The sequence below is a fragment of the Saccopteryx bilineata genome, chromosome 1, assembly GCF_036850765.1.
Source record: "Saccopteryx bilineata isolate mSacBil1 chromosome 1, mSacBil1_pri_phased_curated, whole genome shotgun sequence".
NCBI classification, from domain to species: domain Eukaryota; kingdom Metazoa; phylum Chordata; class Mammalia; order Chiroptera; family Emballonuridae; genus Saccopteryx; species Saccopteryx bilineata.
The window spans coordinates 127585468-127593594 of record NC_089490.1 but is presented as its reverse complement, the minus strand read 5'-3'; positions in this window follow the sequence as shown (position 1 = coordinate 127593594).

Sequence of the window (8127 nt, the reverse complement as noted above, 5' to 3'; positions counted from 1 at the left end):
GCAAGAACTGTTCATGATCGTACCATCATGATAGCAAATCAAACTGAGGCAACACAAGTGAAGGACATAAATGCAGCACCATTCTTTTCTCTCGCTTTGGATGAGTCAACAGACGTAAGCCAATTATCCCAGTTTAGCGTGATTGCAAAATATGCTGTCAGTGACACACTACGTGAGGAAAGTCTTGTTTTGCCTATGAAAGAGACACCAAGAGGGGAGGATTTATTCAAGTCTTTCACTGAGTTCGCTAAAGAAAAAAATCTGATGAATAAACTTATTTTGGTGTGTACTGATGGTGCTCCGTGCATGGTGGGGAAAAACAGAGGATTCGTAGCACTTCTTCGTGAACATGAAAAGAGACCCATCCTAAGTTTTCACTGCATCTTACATCAGGAGGCGCTTTGTGCTCAGATGTGTGGCGAGCAGCTTGGTGAGGTGATGTCGCTGGTCATTCTGGTGGTCAACTTTATTGTTGCCTGAGCTTTAAGTGATTGCCAGTTTAAAACACTGCTAGATGAAGTTGGAGATAATTATCCTGGTCTGCTTCTGCACAGCAATGCGCGTTGGTTGTCAAGAGGGAAGGTGCTCAGCCATTTCACGACTTGTCTGAGAGAAATCCGGACTGTTCTTGAAGTGAAAAACGTCAAGCATCCTGAGTTAGCTAACACTGAGTGGCTCCTAAAGTTCTACTATCTCGTGGACATGACTGAACATCTGAACCAGCTCAATGTGAAAATGCAAGGCATTGGAAATACAGTCTTATCCCTTCAACAAGCAGTGTTTGCATTTGAAAACAAGCTGGAACTCTTCATCATTGACATTGAAACAGGTTGTTTACTACACATTGAAAAACTGGGAGAGTTTAAAGATACATGCACAGCAAGTGACCCTGCTCAACATCTTGATCTCCAGCAGCTAGCAGGCTTCATATCTAATCTCCTGAAGTCATTCAAAGCATGCTTTAGAGAATTTTGTGAGTGCATTCATCTTTTTAAGTTCATCACCCATCCACATGAGTGTGCAGTGGACAGCGTCGACCTGAGTTACATCCCCAGTATCTCCTTCAGAGATTTTGAGCTACCTGCTGCTGACCTGAAGGCCTCAGACATGTGGGTGAATAAGTTCAAGTCACTGAATGAAGATTTGGAAAGACTTGCATGACAGAAAGCAAAGTTGGCGAGCAAATGCAAGTGGAGAGAAATGAAAAAACTTCAACCCGCGGACCAGCTGATTATCAAAACTTGGAACGCGCTTCCCGTCACATACCACACACTGCAGTGTGTGAGTATTGCTGTACTGACAATGTTTAGCTCTACATAAGCATGTGAGCAGTCTTTCTCACATCTAAAGAACGTTAAGACCAACCTACAATCACGTTTAGCAGATGGAAGTCTCAACGCCTGCATGAAGCTTAACCTCACCACGTATCAACCAGACTACAAAGCCATCAGCAAAACCATGCAGCACCAGAAGTCGCATTAATGGTAAGAAGTACTTTATTCATCACTGGTTAGCAACAGCATAACAACGTTATTAAAAAGAATTCAGAGACTTATTGTACTTTAAAGGTGTTGGTCTTACATTAAATGCACACATTTACTTGTATTTAATGTTAAACATATTTTGTGGCTCTCATGGAATTACATTTTAAAATATGTGGCATTGGCTCTCTCAGCCAAAAAGGTTCCCGACCCCTGCATTAGCCTGTCCTCCTCTGTGTCTGATGACAAATCACTGTCTTCATATATTGCCTTGTCCTCAGTTCCATCTATGGCATTTGAAATGTCACACTTCTTACATGACTTGACAATGATCTCAATCTTGATATTAACCTAGAATCTTTTCACCCAGGTACAAACTTCTACAGTTTGTTTCTTCACTCTTCTTGCTGGTGTCAAATTGTCCCCAGAAGACTTCATCCATTGGTTCCATTCGTCTCTCATGGCAGCTTTGAAGGGTTTGTTAATGCTGACATCAAGTGGTTGGAGCTGGGATATCAAGCCTCCAGGTTTAACAGCAAGTTTTGTTTTTTGCCCTGTAGCAATCTTCTTTGTGGTTTTTGTTATGTGTGCCCTGAACTGATCAAGCACCAATAGGGCAGGTTTGTATAAGAGCCCACCTGGTCTCCTTCTCCAAACTTTCTCAAACCAGATCTTCATCCCGTCCTGATCCATTCAACCCTTGTCATGAACATAGACAGCCACTCCTTGAGGAATGTCTTCTATTGGCATTGTTTTGTGTTTGAAAATCAGCATAGAAGCAGCTTGGTTTCATCAGCACAACAAGCTAGAACAACAGTATAGTGGTTCTTTTCATGTCCACTTGTCTTCACAGTTACAGTTTTCACATTCTTCTCACCAACAGTTATGTTACTTGGGACATCAGATTGAAGGCGGACTTTGTCCATATTTTCAATCTGTCTCAACTCAAACTGATGTGTCTTCCTACATTGAATGACAAAATGATGAAATTCAGGGACCTTCTGATCATAGCTTTCAGGCATCTTTTGGGCAAGTCTGGTGAGTATACACATGCTTAGTCCATTCTGTTTCATGAACCTGAAGCATCAATTGTGTCCTCCTTTAAAATCAGTAACTTCTTTTTCATCAGCAATTCTTCTTGCTTCATGCTGAACCATCTTTGTGGACACAGGAATTCCAATTGCCCTTTGCTCTTCAACCCATATCTTCAATTCCCTCTCTAAATCAGGCCATTTAGCTGACGCCTCTCATGGCCTTCTTCTGCTGTGGCATTTTCAGTAGGGTTTCTTCTTCCCATAGCCAGTCTCAGACTGATTTCTCAGTTGGAGGAGGACCAAACTTATGATCAGCAGCACGATTTCCATTCACTTTTAACTTGGAATTCAGCACTGTACAAAAATCTTTTCTGAGCCATTTCTGGGCAGAATGTGGCAAAACATAACCTACTGTGATACACTGGTAACAAATGCAAAACAATGAGCACAAAGACAATAAGCATGAAAAAGCAGGAAATGCAAGTAAAAAAACTACAACCACTGTATAAGAAATCCAGTTTTTAGACCCCAAATTTTTTGAAAAAAGGTGTCTTATACATTGAGAAATATGGTAATACCTATAAACCACACAAAGGTTACCATGACTATGACTACTTTCCCCTTGATCCCACCACATAGCTACAAATCCAAGGACTGGAAGGGTAAAGAAGGGAGGACCTGTGACTAGAGGAGGCCCAGATGGTATTATTACCCCCATTTGTAGTGAAGAATCTGAGGCACAGAGGGAGTAAGTTACCCAAGGTCACACCGTGTGAAGGGATTGTGCTTATCTGTTCTCCCTGCTGCTGCTCATTGAGAGCCTCAGCCACACCACAGCAGGGTGGCTCTGTGCTTCCCTCCACTTGTGAGACAGGTGAGACTGTGGGGAGTCTCTGGCTGGGGACCTTCTGGGTAATTGTTGGAGAAAACAATGCAGTAACTTGCAAATTTTACTTATCAGTGTATGCCTATGTGCACCTGCAGTTAAACACAACCAGGAAATAAAAGGGATAAGTTTGTGGCCAGGTGTATAACCTAGGAATAAGCCTTTGAACGTCACTAAGATAATAAGACAAGTCAGTTACTGTCTTCCTGGCTCTTGTCTCCTTCCGAGGAAAACTGACAAGTCACAGCCCTGCGAGAGAAACAGTCCTCAACCACCATAGTTTTTACCACTTGATCCTCACTCTCTCCCAGTTGCCCAGTGGTGGCAGCAGACTCAAAGGCCCTGATCCCTAGGCTGAGCAGGGACCTACAGTGTGGCCGGCTAAGCAATGATGAGAAGGAACCAATCACATTCTCAGTCTTGGGAATGTGGTTTTGGAACTTCAGAGACAATGAAGCTATGAGCAATGGGGGTTGAGGCCCAAAGAATCTGGAGGTGGTTAAGGCTGTGACAGGTCAGGCAGAGAGACACTAACATTGCAGAAGAGCTACAATGTGGAAGAAGACATCTACACAGCTGGCTGGAAAGTGAGGCTGGCACAGAAGAGCTGAGTCAGGCAAAGGTGATGCATTACAACAGATGATGGGCAACCTGGAGAGGATTAAACAAACACAAGTGCCTGCAAATTTCCCCAGAGTCTATTTAATTGGTTAGAGTGGGAGTCAGACACTAGTAGGTTCATCTCCTAAAGCAGGGGTCCCCAAACTACGGCCCACGGGCCGCATGTGGCCCCCTGAGGCCATTCATCCGGCCCCCGCTGCACTTCCGGAAGGGGCACCTCTTTCATTGGTGGTCAGTGAGAGGAGCACACTGACCATCTCATTAGCCAAAAGCAGGCCCATAGTTCCCATTGAAATACTGGTCAGTTTGTTGATTTAAATTTACTTGTTCTTTATTTTAAATATTGTATTTGTTCCCGTTTTTTTTACTTTAAAATAAGATATGTGCAGTGTGCATAGGGATTTTTTTATAGTTTTTTTTATAGTCCGGCCCTCCAACGGTCTGAGGGACAGTGAACTGGCCCCCTGTGTAAAAAGTTTGGGGACCCCTGTCCTAAAGTGAATCTCACATAAAGGCATGTGGAGGACTACTGACCTCAGTGAGGTTCCCTGACTTGAGCTTCCTCCTCTGCAGGAGGCTTCATGGTTCAGTATCTCCTGAGTTCTTTGGCAGATACATTTGGATAGTTACTTACAGCTCCCCCTTACTCCTTGCTAACAGAACCTAATTTTGTACAAGTATGCAAGTAGCAATATGGTCAAGGAAGATGGGACCAACCCCAGAGGATGAAGCGCAATTGATCCAAGCCAAACAAAGAAACCCACCTGTCCCCACCCTCCCCACCCTAGAGATGGGTGTGTGATCCAGTTCTGATCAATGACATGGGAGGGAGCAAACTCTTGGAACGATTTTCCACTTTAGAAGAGAGAGAAGTGAGAGAACGCCCCCCACTCTCCCCTGCATTTGGAAATTATGCTGGCTGCTGTGATGCCTGGAGCTCTTGGGACCATCTTGTGACTGTGAGAGGAAAACCATGAGAAGTGCAGGAATTCTGGCCCTGTTGAGGCTGCTGCTACTGAACCAACCCAGGAACCAGCTATCCCCAGATTCTTGTCACTTAACTGTGTGCTTACTGTGCCAGGTGCTGTTCTCTATTACTTAAATGAAATCCTTGACAACCCTGAGGTTAGTTCTCTGGAGGTGAGTATGATAAATGCCCCCCCCCCTTTAGAACTGGCTCCATTCCCTGCACGAGTAGGCTTCCCACTACTTATTACAACTGAAGCTTGACTGGTGGTGGCACAGTGGATACAGTATTGACCAGGGACGCTGAGATCGCTGGGTCAAAACCCCAAGGTCGCTGGCTAGAGTGCGGCTTGTCAGCTTGACTGCGGGATCACGGACACTATCCTAAAGGTCTACAACTTAAGCCCAAAGGTGGCTGGCATGAAAAGCCCAAGGTCACTGTCTTTCACTGTCTTGAGCAACAGGTCTGCAGCTCAGCTTGAGCCCAGGTTCAATCCCCGATCAAGGCACATATGAGAAGCAATCAATGTGCAACTAAAATGAAAGCACAAGTTGATGCTTCTCGTTCTTTCTCTCCTTCCCTATTCCTTTCTGTCTCTATTTTTTTATTTAGTGAGAGGAGGGGAGGCAGAGACAAAATCCCACATGCGCCCCAACCGGGATCCACCTGGCACCCTACTAGGGGGCGATGCTCTGCCCACCTGGAGCCCTTGCTCCATTGCAACTGAAGCCATTTTTTTAGTGCCCAAGGAGGCTATGGAGCCATCTTCAGCACCTGGGGCCAACTTGCTCTAATCAAGCCATGGCTGCAGGAGGGGAGGAGAGAGAGAGGCAGGAGGGGGAAGGGGGGAGAAGCAGATGGGCGCTTCTCCTTTGTGCCCTGACTGGGAATCAAACCCGAGACATCCACACGCCAGGCCGACGTTCTACCATTGAGCCAACTGCCCAGGGCCTCTTCTTTTTCAAACATTGTTTGTAATCTTGTTTTTTGTTTGTTAAATTTCATTTATTGATTTTTGGAGACAGTGGGGAGAGAGAGAAAGAGAAAGAGAGAAAGAGGGAGAAGCAGGAATCGGCTCCTCGTAGCATTGCTTCCTGTATGTGCCTTGACCAGGCAAGCCCAGGGATTTGAACCGGCAATCTCAGGATTCCAGGTTGACACTTTATCTACTGCACCATCACAGGTCAGGCTCTCTCTGTTAACACACACACACACACACACACACACACACACACACACACACACACACTGAGTCTCTCTGAGACAGTGATATAATGTGTATATTGTCAGGATGCTTAAAAGTAGGCAAAAGCCAGCAAAAAGCCCCAGAGCCATTGAGGTCTGTGTCTGCAGGCTGAGGCCCACCGTGCCTGGCCCCTTGATAGCCACACAGCACTGCATGTTCAGGACACTTTTAGGTTATGCCTTTCTAGTCACTCCAGAAAGCCGCTGACTGCCTCTCCCCACCCTTGCCTTTCACACCATCACTGGTCCTACTCTTACTCCATTGTTTCTCTCTTCCCCTTTTCTCCGACCCACCAACAACTGGATTTAAGAAGAAGAGAAATGCAGCACTTCCCACCCCCTAAAACCCCAAATTCTGGAGTGACAGCAAATTTTAAAAATCTAAATTTTTAGGCCTGACCTGTGGTGGCGCAGTGGACAAAGCGTCGACCTGGAAATGCTGAGGTCGCCGGTTCGAAACCCTGGGCTTGCCTGGTCAAGGCACATATGGGAGTTGATGCTTCCAGCTCCTCCCCACCTTCTCTCTCTGTCTCTCTCTCCCTCTCTGTCTCTCTCTCCTCTCTAAAAATAGATAAATAAAAAATAATATAATAAAAAAAATCTAAATTTTTAGGCAGTGGAAAATCCTTAAGTATTAGAAATGCCTCTCAGCCTGGTTGCATCTCCAAAATGGGCTTTCTTTTCATACTGCCCTGTCCCCCAACCCAAACATAATTCTAAGTGGTCCCCCCAAGAAAGGCCCTTATACCCTTCTTCCATGGCTCTGCTCCAAGGACTATTCAGGCTCTTCCCCAAGAAGTGCACAGGCCTCTCACATGGCCATCAGCAGACACTACCCCTTCTTACCTCACCCAATCATAACTCTTCTTCACAAGTTCCGAAGTTGGTCATCATCGGCTCAGCCGCTCGGTTCAGGCTCAAAGAACACAGGTATGAGCAGTTTACACAGGCTTTATTTTCCACCCAGTGAGCACAGGAAAGTCTGGGCAGGCAGAGGTGTCACCACTGCCTCCCCTGGTTCATAGACAGAGTGAGACTCAATGGTGAGGGAGAGGGGTCCTATTCCTAGCAGACATTGCTATGGAGTATCACAACACATTGTTCTTGGTTCCATTTATACCATGGAGTGTGGAAAGGGTACATGTCTTACCCTAAAAATATATACTTTGATATCTCTAAAACAAAAATATCTCTATCTCTACATGAAACCTACTAGAAAGAACATAGAAAACAAGGGAAAATGTACCAGCACCTCAAGTTGTCCCTTCCATGGGAAGGTTGCTCTGCTCTCCACCTGATGCCATTTGTTTGGGAAGGCAGCCAGGAGTCACTGACCAGACAGACACAGAGAAACAAGAGGGAGGACTATCATCTCAGAAGAGTGAGCATGGGAGAAGGACACGGGAAGGAGGGTTTTGGCCTCTTTTGCAAAAGTAGTAATTGCACATTCAGTCTGGTACTTCTGTTTCCAACACTCTTGCACGTGTGAAAAACCTGCATGTTGGAGTCAACTGCAAACCTGCTAAGAGAAGCCCACGCTCTGCTGATTTCGGCTGAGCTCAGAAAAGTACCAGGGGTGGGTTCTCTCTCTCTCGGGAAATATTAACGCCATCAGCTAGAAGAAAAAGTTCTGTATTCTCCAATGGTGAAAGTGGGTTGGTTTAAGAAAATATCATTCCTCTCCTTTTCAGAAGGATTAGAAACCATTCCCTTCCCTTTGAGCACAGAATCTCCTAAAATAATTATGCTTATGGATGAATCATTCCACTTTCTAGATTTTCCTATTGAAAAGATTCATTTAACACTCCTGTCTCTTTTCATGCTTCAAGCAGTGATGGATACAGTTACTTCACCCCTCTTTTGGTTAAGAAAATTAACCTCCTTTCTGGCAAA